The 12,410-nt window shown below is 38.2% G+C and overlaps 1 pseudogene; it reads right to left on the reverse strand.

The window, feature by feature from the left end:
- Positions 1-3,656: 3,656 nt before the first annotated feature.
- Positions 3,657-5,003, reverse strand: LOC120200659 (annotated as a pseudogene).
- Between the last annotated feature and the right edge of the window lie 7,407 nt (positions 5,004-12,410).

The raw sequence follows: 12,410 nt of genomic DNA on the forward strand, positions 1-12,410 counted from the left end.
TTTGAACCATTCAATATCTCCATTAGCCTTGTACTTGATTCGGTATACCCATTTACAGCCTATTGGAACTTTCCCTGATGGCAGAGTAACTATTGACCAAGTGTTGTTTGACTCCAAAGCATCAATCTCTTCCTTCATGGCTTTAATCCACAGAGGGTTGGTGATGGCTTCAATATAGGTTTTTGGTTCACTTAGATGAGAAGTGGAAGATAAGAAACTTTGAGTTTTAGAAGGTAAGTGAGAATAAGAAATGAAATTGGAGATAGGATACTTACTTGGAAGAGATGAAGATTGGTAGGATTGAATATAGTCATGTAGCCAATTAGGGGGTTTGATAATCCTAGTGGACCTTCTCTGAGCCAGACCCTGAGTTTATGGTGAAGAAAGTTGACCAGAACATGGAATTGAAGATGGAGTAGGCAAACTAGTTGAGACTTGAGGTGATGCAGAAGAAGAAGAAGAGGAAGAAGGAGAAGACAAATTAGGTGAAACAGAATCAACTGGATGAGAATGTGCAGAAATTTCGAGAGTAAGAAAATCAGAATCATCAATAAAGGACTGAGTAGGAAAAAATGGAGAAGGCTTATTTAATGGAATTGAGAAAGGAAAAATATTCTCATGAAAGACTACATCACGATTAACAAAAAAAGACTTTGTATGAAGATCAAAAAGTAGATATCCCTTTTGAGTTGAGGAATAACCCATAAAAACAGAAGGTAAGGCTTTTGGAGAAAATTTGTCCTTAAAATTGACTTTAGTTGCATAACAAAGGCAACCAAAAACTCTCATATGAGAAAGATTAGGTGATTTTTTATAGAAAACTTCAAATGGGCTTTTCCAGTTTAGAACAGCAGTAGGAAGTCTGTTAATGATATAACAAGCTGTTAAGACACACTCACCCCAAAATTTGATAGGAACATGAGAATGGAATCTAAGAGCACGTGCTACCTCTAAAAGATGTTTATGTTTTCGTTCAGCAACACCATTTTGTTGGGGTGTATGAACACAAGAGCTTTGGTGAATGATACCAAGGGATGAAAAAAGCTCAGAACAGTTGTCACTAAAAAATTCACCACCATTATCACTACGAACATACTTAACTAAAGTAGAATGATGATTTCGAACAAGAGTAAAAAATTGTTTAAGGAAGAGAATTGCATCACTCTTAAGTCTCAACAGGTAAACCCAAGATAACCTAGTATGATCATCTACAATAGTCAAAAAAGACCTATGACCACTGTGTGTTGATATTCTATATGGACCCCACAAGTCAATATGAATTAAATCAAAAGGTGTAAGTGACCTAGAAGAACTAATTGGAAAGGGTAACCTAGACTGTTTTGCAAGAGGACAAACAGAACATTGCTTAACAGAATTTTCATTTAATGGGATAGAACACAAAAATGGAGTTTTATGCATTTTAACAGAAGTAGCATGCCCTAAACGTGCATGCCAAAGGATTGTATTATTGTCACAGGAAACAGACATACAACCAGAATCAACTTTACATTTGGATGATGACAAAACAGAAGTAACATTTGTAAAGGACAAACCAGAAACAAGGTCTTTAGAGTCGAACAAATAGAGACCACGAGCTTCCCTACCAATCCCCCTCATCTTCCCAGTGAAGAGATCCTGCAAAATACAAAAATGAGGGTAAAAACTGATACTGCAGTTGAGGTCTCTAGTGAGTTTCGACACTGACAGTAAGTTATGATGAAAATTAGGAACATACAACACGTTTGGAATAATATCAACTGAGTTAAAATGAAAGCTACCAGTATGGGTGATTGGAACAGTTTTACCAGTGGGCAGATGGACAGAACTAGGCTGACATGAAGTTAGATATTGCAAACAATGGATTTCAGACACCATATGGTCAGTGGCCCCTGTATCAAGTATCCAACGAAACGAATTAGAAGAGTCAGGTGAGCACAAGGAAGCAATACCTGCTAGGTTGACTGCTGCATCCACCGAGGGAGTTTTTGTTCAAGAGCTCTAGAATCTGATGATATTGAGCTGCTGTGAAAACTGGAGAAGTATTAACTATGCTGGAATCATGTGAATCATGATTGGAGTCAACCAGGGAGGGATTAGTAGCAAAAGCTGCCTGAGAATTCTTCTTCTTGGTAAATTTGAAGTCTGGAGGAAAACCAATCAAACGTTAGCAGTTGTCTCGCTTATGACCTTTGATTTTGCAGTAATCACAAACACCATTGAATCGCCTACGATCTGAATTTCCAGATGCATTGGAGTACATGGCAGTGGCACCCGAAACACCAGATAACTGAGCTCGTTGTGCCTCTTCTTGTACAATCATGGAATACGCTTGATTTACATTCGGTAGAGGTTGCATAAGCAGAACTTGGCTACGAATGGCTGAGTAAGTATCATTGAGGCCCATAAGAAATTGCAACAGCCTCTGTTGTGCGATGTGTTTGGAATTCTGCTGAGATACCTCGCAATTACAGGCTGAAAGAGGAACTAGGGCATGGTATTCGTCCCACAACAACTTCAATCTTGTCAAGTAGGTCGAAACTGTTGAGTCACCTTGATTTAGGGTAGCAATTTCACGATGCAAAAAAAAAATTCGAGATCCATCTACCTTATCGAAGCGCTCCTTCAAATCACTCCAAACGTGAGTAGCGCTTGAAGCGAACACAATTCCAGCCGAGAGATCACTGTTTACAGTGTTAAGAATCCAGGACAAAACAAACGCATTACAACGTTCCCATTGAGAGTGCAGGATCTCATCATAATCTTCTTTGCAGCAGGTGCCATCAACGAGACCTAACTTGTTTTTGGCCAGCAACGCGATTCTCATAGATCTGCTCCAGACGGTATAATTGTCGATGCCAACCAGACGATGCGAGACCAGAACACCGCCCGGCGTATCAGACGGATGCAAAAATAAAGGATGATTGAAGTCGAGCACGACGGTGGTAGCAGCAGCGTCAGGAGTGTCCATTTCTTCGAAGGAAATCGCCCAAAACCAGACCTAATTTAGACGAGAGAAAAAAAAAATAGAAGGAAGTCACGGGCAAAGAGTAGAGGAAAACGGCCCAAAAAAAATAACCTGGGCTAAACTGATACCATGTTAAAACTGAACATTTGGGCAATATATTATTTTATTCCTTATACTTTCAATTACAGCAAATAGGTCCTTATATACACAATAGCTTCCTATAACTAACTCAACAACAGAAATCTAACAAACTAACAGATTACATAACTGTATTGCAACAGTTAATACTTTCTACACTCTTCGAGGGCCATGCTCATTCCAAAAAGATGAAGAAATCAGATTTGTTAGATTGCAGAGTTAGTAAGGATAATATGCATTTTGGTTATTCTGGAGAATTGGTGTTTTTGTTCTTGGCTCGAGTCAGGGGTTAAAACTTAAATGTCGAACTCAGCTGCATTCCTAATCCATCGGCACTAAGTTTCTAAGGATAATATGCAGTTTGGTTATTCTGGAGAATTAGAGATTTTGTTCTTGGCTCGAGTCACGGTTTCTCCAGAAATGATTCAATCTTATTATCTTTATGTTATATCGTTTTTTATTTATTTTATTCATATTGTATAACTTAAGTGATAGATCACCATATCTATTATATATTAAATTCTTGTTAATTGTTCGAACAAAAAGCAAGGCGGAGTTTAAATTCTTGTGTTTTTAAAAATGGAAAAAGATGGATCAATAAACTATTGATTTGTTAGGCTAGTTCACAGATTTATCAACAAAACATCCCTATCGCATGTAAATTGAAGATTTAGGAGATTTTACATGGATGGTGGAATACAAATTACTCCTAATGGTGGGTGGAAAATTTAAGAGAAGAATTCAGGGTTGTCAAATGGGAAGCTTGGATCAAATTCCAACTTATCAAGTGACGAGATATCAAGGTCCCCGATCGGCGAATTGGAAACCGAAGTCGGGTCAGAGATAATATCCGTGAGATCAGATTCAAAGCTCCCCATGTGGCACGGTGACACCGAAAAATAGTTGGATTCAGATGTTGCCGGTGACACAAACGCCAGAGAAAGGCTCCCCATGATGTCGTTTTCTATCAGGGCCTCAACAAACGAGCAGCTTTTACTTGTTCCGATTCGACAGGGAATGAAAACGAAGGGAAAATGTCCTCCCTACTGTCTAAGCCCACTGTCTTCACCTTAAGCCCCGTTTCGAAACTCAGAAAAGTATGTTGCACTTGTTTCTGTGTCTCTTCGAGCTGGTACGGTCTTTTCCGAGTCTTTGACTCCGCCGATATGGGTACAAACGTAACGGCGGAGTGAGAGGCTTGGTTACAAGTATGCCTCCCTCTATATTTAACCTCGAAGTTCGTAGGGTCATTGTCTGATCTTTGAACTTGCTTAGTGGCTAAACAACCTTGTGAGTGACGATGAGTGCATCGATAATATCCCCTGAAATAGAACTTGCAAGATTGAGTGTTAGAAAGCTATATAAAACACAACTAGGATTATTCTTTTACTAGACAAAGCTCCAAGCATATAAAAACAGGGTAATGTGTCTTTATCGATACTTTACTGCCTTGTGGAATATGTCTCACCTTGGGAAATTTGATCCAAGAATAGCTTTCTGCCCATATTTTCGCCAGCAATATCCATCGTCGAGAGGATTGTCTAATGACTTTTCGGAGCAAACCCGAAGTTGCTGGGTCTCCCCGGACGATGTTTTCCTCTTTTTCAACACATGTTTTTTATCAGAGACCTCGCTGCTATGGTCAATGGCAGGAGAGGATTCGAATGCGGTAAGCGTGGGCTTAGTTTCAACGACGAAACCATTCCAACTTAGAATCGAAAGAGCTTTGTCGTAGGAGCAAAGTATTTTGTCGAGTAAGAGTTGGCGTGTTTGGTTAGACGAAGAAGGATGGAGATGCTTCATGAGCTGATTAGTCACCTCTCTCCCTTCTTTTAGCTCATTCAAAAGAGTCTTTTGCTCCCAATCCATTGCTTCTTCCACTAAAAACAAAACAAATGTGTACCCACAATGATGGTTAGGTACTTAGGCGGAGAGGGAGATATATAAATCAACAAGGAGAGGTGAAAACAGTGAAGCAATGCATGTAAAATTAGGGTTTTGTAAGAGACAGGAAGAACAAGAAGAAGAAGAAGAAGAAGGCGAGGAAGGGAGGAGGATATTAGAAAGAAATGAGGTGGGAATTTGAGTAGGGAAATTGTATGGTCACCATGGGGGTGGAGACGTACAAGCATTATAGTGTGGATAAAAAGGGCTGAGTTGCTGACCACCGCAAACGAACGTACAACATAAATTGGAGCGAGAAAATAGAAGGGAGTGGAAAGTCAGAAATATATGAAAATCTTCTTCTTCTTCCGCGTTGTTGCTCGTGAAATTTGAATTGCATTCTTTTAAATAATTTAAAATAATTATAATAGTATTTGTTTTAAAAAATTAATTATTAATAACATTCATACACTAACAAAACTGTTCAAATTTAGAAAACATTCATTTTAACACTAAATTCGTTTAATAAGTCCAATCGTTGAATTATTATAAGGGAAAGTTTTATGACTTCGTCATGTTTAACCCCTCATTTACGATGATGTTGGATGGATGGATGTAGCCATGAGAGGCACACATATACTAAAGGATATTTTGCTATTTATCTCTCAAACAAATAGTCGTAGTCTTATTAAAGGAAGGTTGATTAATGACACTGCTTGTTTCTTTGTCCCCATGAAATTTTTTGTCCACTTCAATTTGATTGATTCCATCTTCAATCCAAATCCACGCCAAAAGCACAAGTTGCTCCTCTTCACATTTTAAAGAATTTTACTTTCTAATGTCTAATTCTAATGAATAATTAATATCTAAAATTAAGAGAAAAGGTTGAGAATTTTTAAAACTTAGTAACCTATATCTGAAATAATTAAAAACCTATATCTGAAATAGAAATTCACATGTACGTAAATTTCACACTTGATAAAGATTCACATATTCACAAGTTAGAAGATGGACTGAAAAGTTGGGAGCTGCAATATATTTTTGGCATAATGACAAAAACACCCTTAAATGATTATTTATTTCTTATTTTTTAGCATTTTATATTCTTTTGTTTTAATTTTTGGTCAAAATAAACTATGTTAGATGAAAATTATTAGTTAACTAATTATCAATACATGTTGCTAACGTATATTTTCACATGTATTCAATTCATAAAATACACATGTCACATTATCTAAAATATTACGTTATATGTGTCACATCACAAAAAATAATGTGATACGTGTTACGCCAACAAAATGATAACATGATATATATCACGTCAATAATTAGACACATGAAAAAATATCACGTCAGTAACATAGGTGTATTGTTAGTCAACTAACAATTTTCATTCAACATAAATTGTTTTAATCAAAAAGTTAAAATGTTAAAGAATAAAATGCTTCAAATATATATATATATATATATAATACAAAATGATCATTTGTACAATTTTTTTAACATTATACCTATATTTTCTTGTGCCTACCTTACGAGTTTTTTTTAATAGAAAAGAAATCTGACAGAAGTGCGTTAGTTTTAAGGGACAAAAGAGGTTTAAAAACTCCACTAAATGCTCCCCAATCCAAAGTCCAAGCATGAGGTTACCTATTAATTCCACTTCTGATTAATTTTGAGATTGAATTAATATAGAAAATATTTATTTAAATTAAATTTGAACCGAACGATTATCATGTCGTTGCCCATTATTGAGATACATGAGCTAGCTGAGTATGTTGTGCATGTGATAATGCAACGCATGCATTGCGTGAGTGGCAGCTGGAAGATTGTAGATGGTAAATGCAGTTAGTATACGTGGTAAGTCTGTTAGGGAACATTTTCTAAAGATGTTAGTTTGTTGAAGTTTGTTATGAATTAACTATAAGTAAGCAAGCTTAGGTGAAGTGTAAAGATGTCAATCTTAATAAAATTACTTCTGGTATTTCTTCTTGCTTAATTCAAACGTTGCCTGCTGCAATGTTTAACATGGTATCATTCGCTGACTGTTCATGAGATTGCTTCTGTGTGCTGCGCTGCCCTCGCATCCATGGAGTTCTCGGTTGGAAAAACCTTCACGAACAAGAAGGTTAATATCATATTGGATGAATCAAACTTTCTCCTTTGGAAACAACAAGTTTTACTGATCGTTTGTAGTCATCGACTTGATTGGTTGTTGACGGAGCTGCCTCGCCTCCTTCTACAACGGTAGTGAATGAGAATTATGACATGGTGACGAATGAGTTGTATGAAGAGTATGTTGCACAAGACATTGCACTAGCCTCTTAGTTGTTATCCACGATCAACCCTCACTTACTGTCCCAGTTTATTGGAGTGGAGACGGCGGCGATGGTCTGGAGTACGGTCTTACAATTCTGAACTGGTCTACCACATCATCATCTCCATTACAAGCTTCAGTCGCTTAAAAAAGGAATTGACAGCATGCACACATCTTACGCCCATCAAAGAGATCTGTGACGCGCTAGACTTGTGCGATAGTGCTATTCCTCAGGTCGAGCATATTGCAAGCATATTAAAGGGCCTTCCCCGAGAATATCAATCACATTGCGTTAATAACACTATGAAGGATGCATTGTCTCTTGACAAGATTTGCTCGATATTGATCGATGTCGTGACGCAACTTGCTGGTTTTGATTCTCAAGATGAATCCCTTCCAATGAGCGCTCATATAGTTCAATCTGTTTCTGGATTGAAAACTGCTGATCAGGTCTTTCATGATCATGGTTCTGGGCGAGCAGGATCTAGTAATGCAGGCCGAGGTGGATGCCGTGGCTGACCGTGGCCGTGGCCGACCACGTGTGCAGTGCTAGTTATATGGTAAAAATGGCCATCTGGTTGTTGATTGCTGGTACAAGTTCGACCAAATCTTCACTGGTCGATCGACGGATTGTGCTGTGGCTCGAGGTGAGTCAGGATCTACTAACTACTATGGTTTTGAAATAGTCTCTGTTGGCGAGGATGATTGTATGTGCTACTCCAAAGCTTGTGCTGAGGCACAAGTATGCCATTCCTCACAGTCTCAGAGTCATGTTACTGTTACTAATATGAGGGATCACTGGGTGGTGGACTCCGGGGCTACAAACCATGTGACCTCTAAATCAACTAAGGTGCTTAATCCAAAGGATCTCCCCGGACCAGGTAAAATTGTTGTTGGTAGTGGAGATTTACTTCCTATTCGAGCTATTGGTAAAACTACCTTATGTTATTCTTCTCGAGCTTTGATGTTGAATGATTTGCTTCATGTTCCCAAGATAACTAAAAATCTTCTTTCGGTCTCAAAGTTTGGTAGGGACAATGGGGTATACTTTGAGTTTCATGCATCCCATTGTTGTGTTCGTGATAAAGGCACTGGTGAAGTATTACTGCAAGGACAGGAGAATAATGGTTTATATCTCTTTCAAGTAGATTCCATGAATAATGAAAATACTTCCTTTGAAGCTAATAGTGTTGTTATTTCACATAGTTTGTATGAATTGTGGCATAGAAGCCTTGGGCATCCTACACATGGTACCCTTGGGCAATATGCAAACTACTTGATGTAACTGTTGAGCAAAGTGTTAATGAAACTTGTGTTGCTTGTCATATGGGAAAGAGCCATAAGCTTCCATTTTATGATTCCTCCACTGTGTATGATTTGTCCTTCCAACTAGTATTTACGGATTTATGGGGGCCATCACCTGTTATTTCTAATGGTTATAGGTATTATGTGAGTTTTGTGGATGTTTGCACGAGACACACCTGGTTATATCTCCTTAAGGACAAATCCCAAGCTACTTATGCATTTACACTATTTTAACAGCTTGTGAAAACACAGTTTGGACTGTCGATTTTAGTTGTTCAGAGTAACTGGGGTGGCGAATATCGCAGGCTGTCTCGAATTCTTGTAGAAGCTGGCATTTCTCATCGTGTTATATGCCCACACACGTCAGAACAAAACGATGTAGTGGAACGTAAACATAGACATGTAGTTGAGTTGGAACTGGTTTTACTCGCACAAGCCTCTACGCTAACTAGTTACTGGTCATATACAATATTCATGGTTGTGCATTTGATCAATAGACTCCCCTCTAGGGTACTAGCTGGGCGTTCACATTTTGAGTGCATATTTAACAAGAATCCGTATTATGAATCACTCAGGGTCTTTGGATGTCGATGATTCCCTCATCTAAGACCATTCAATTCTCATAAGCTTGACTTTATATCTCAACCGTGTACTTTCTTGGGTATTATCGCTCAACACAAAGGCTTTCTTTTTTTAACGCATGATAAGTGTGTCATTGTTTCTCGCCATGTGAAGTTTTGATGAGTGGAATTTTCCATTTTCCAATGATATCATGGATGCCAATAAGCTGAATACTGATGGTACTCAAATCCCAGGTGTTGTTCAATTACCTGTAGATGATTCTGGCTACTGCACTACACGATCAGCGTCAGATACTGAGTCATTTGCTATGTATGAAGTTCAAGACCTTGGTCAAGGATATCCTGAGGTTGTTGAGGATGTTCAGTTGCTGACTGGGGAAAGAACAGAACCTGCAGCTCGTAATGGGCATCCTATGCTAACTCGAAGTAAGTGTGGGGTATTTAAGCCAAAAGTGTTTACTACGTTTTTTGATGATGTTATACCAACCACGATTAAAGAAGCTCTTCAGTCTGCTGCATGGACTGAAGCAGTACATGCTGAATATTCAGCTTTACTTGAGAATGACACGTGTGTACTTGTTCCCTTACCTGCTGACAGAAATGCGGTAGGGTGCAAGTGGTTGTTTAAGCTCAAATAAAACCCTGATGGGTATGTGCTTATGTATAAAGCTCATCTAGTCGCGAAAGGGTTCACACGGGTTCCTAGCCTTGACTTCCAGAATACGTTTAGCCCAGTTGTGAAATTCTCGACAGTTTATGTGCTCTTAACCATGGTTGTTGCTAGAGACTGGGTTTTAAGACAAGTTGATATCAACAATGATTTTTTAAATGGGGATTTGCATGAAGACGTGTATATGCAGCAACCACCAGGATTTGAACAATGTCCTTCTGATGGTACTCTGTTAGTGTACAAATTGAAAAAGGCACTCTACGGTCTTCGCCAAGCACCGCGTAATTGGAATGACAAACATAAAGCTAGTATGTTGGAGCTTGGATTTGTTGAATCTAAGGCAGATGTGTCACTATTTGTTAGGCTTCAAGATTATTGCAGTATGTATGCTTTAGTGTAGGTAGATGATATCATAATAACAGGGACATCTACTGAAGTTGTTGATCAAGTCATTCTTATGCTCAGTATTCGTTTCTCACTCAAAGATTTAGGTGAGTTGTCGTATTTTCTGGTAATAAAAGTTAGGAGAATTGGCACTGGTTTGGTATTGAGTCAGCGAGCTTATATTTGTGAGTTGTTGAAGAAAGCCAATATGAGTCAAGCAACGCCTGTTTGACCTCCAATGGTTGTTGTTGCGAAAGCTACTGATCACGGTAGTGAGTTGTTGGCTAATGCTCGGGAGTATCGCAGTATTGTGGGGGCTCTCTTGTATGTTTGTCATACTCGACCGGATATATCGTTTGATGTCAATAAAGCTGCTCAGTACATGCATTCCCCACGAGAAATGCATTTGGTAGCAGTCAAATGCATTCTGCGTTATTTGGCAGGATCACTGGATTATGGATTGGTATTTTCGAATAGTGATACTAGACTACATCTCAAAGCTTTCTCTGATGTCGACTGGGCTGATGATGACAGTGATCGTAGGTCCATGACGGGATATTGTGTCTTTCTTGGAGGTTGTCTGGTTGCATGGAACTCCAAGAAACAGAAGACAGTCTCGCGGTCGACAATGGAGGTTGAGCACCAGAGCGTTGTTGATTCAGCTGCAGAAGTTACTTGGCTTGCTGCGTTGCTTTGTGACCTTGGGTTGTCCTTACTAGATGCACCTGTTATTTGGTGTGACAACACAAGTGTTGTTGCATTGAGTGTCAATCCAATATGTCATGCTAGGTCCAAGCATGTTGAACTGGATGTTCATTTTGTCCGAGAGAAGATTGCAGTTGGCCATCTTAGGGTCAATTATGTTCATGTTGTGTTTCAAGTGGTCGATGGTCTAACCAAGCCACTGACCAGGCCAGCGTTTGAGCAGTTTCGAGAAAAGTTGCATGTTCTGTCGTGTTAAGGAAGGGGAGAAGAAGAAGCGGAGAGAATGTTTAGATACATGAGGTAGCTGAGTATGTTATGCATGTGGTAATGCAGCGCATGAATTGCGTGAGTGGCAGCTGGAAGATTGTAGATGGTAAATGCAGTTAGTATACGTGGCAAGTTTGTTAGGGAACGATTTCTAAAACTGTTAGTTTGTTGAAGTTTGTTATGAATTAACTATAAGTAAGCAAGCTTAGGTGAAGTGTAAATATGTCAAGCTTATAAAATTACTTCTGGTATTTCTCCTTGCTTAATTCAAACTTTGCCTACTGCAATGTTTAACCCCTTAAACTTGGACATTAAAAAAATAAAAATTTGAATTGATGAAAAATCAATTTACAAAACGATGTGAAGCCCCAATGTTAGCACAAAAGAAGTTCCAAGAAATTTCAAGGTGGTTGTACATTCCAAGTAATTATTAGAATGAACAAAAGCTCTAAATATGTGGGGTCGTAGGTTTTTCTTTCATTTGTTTTCCTTATTCAAAAAGTAACAAAGCGTGTGGAAGTGCTGTTCCTATTTCTTCTTATGATTCTTCATTTCCATGGACTAGGTCAAGTACTCAATTTCTATATCATACTTGTCATTATTCATTTCCATAGATCGTCGAATATTTTGTCTGGAACAGCATTTATTGAGGCGATTAAAACGATATTGGAAAAAGAAGGAAAAATTAGACTTTAACTTGTCCGAAGGGAAGTAAACTCAGTAACGGACCACCTTACTGCATTGTTTCAAGACTTACCTGTAGGAGAGAGTCGGTTCCAAAATACCCCAGCAGATTTGATTGATCTTGTTCTGCAGGAAACAACCTACACCCATTAGAGATACTGTTTCGTTTCAGTGTTAGAAGAAAAAAGTATTTGCACCATCTCCTGATTTAATTATTATCTAACTATAATAAGAAACGAAAACATTAAATTAATCGTCATATAGCACGGGGTCAGGCCCGGTCATGACATTTTAATAGCCCTAGGCCAAAAGGTGAGGACAAGAAGATAAGTGGGGGCTCAAACTTAGATTTCTCACATCATTAAAATAGGGCCCACTGAATTATAATATTTTCGAATTTTTTAAATAAAATATTTTTAATTATGGAGCTCACTAAATTATCATATTTAAATTATTTTAAATAAAAAAATATGTTTAAAATAATTTTAAATTATTAAACTTAAAAATAAT

The sequence above is a fragment of the Hibiscus syriacus genome, unplaced genomic scaffold (assembly GCF_006381635.1).
Source record: "Hibiscus syriacus cultivar Baekdansim isolate YM2019G1 unplaced genomic scaffold, ASM638163v2 tig00006395_pilon, whole genome shotgun sequence".
In the NCBI taxonomy this organism is placed as follows: domain Eukaryota; kingdom Viridiplantae; phylum Streptophyta; class Magnoliopsida; order Malvales; family Malvaceae; genus Hibiscus; species Hibiscus syriacus.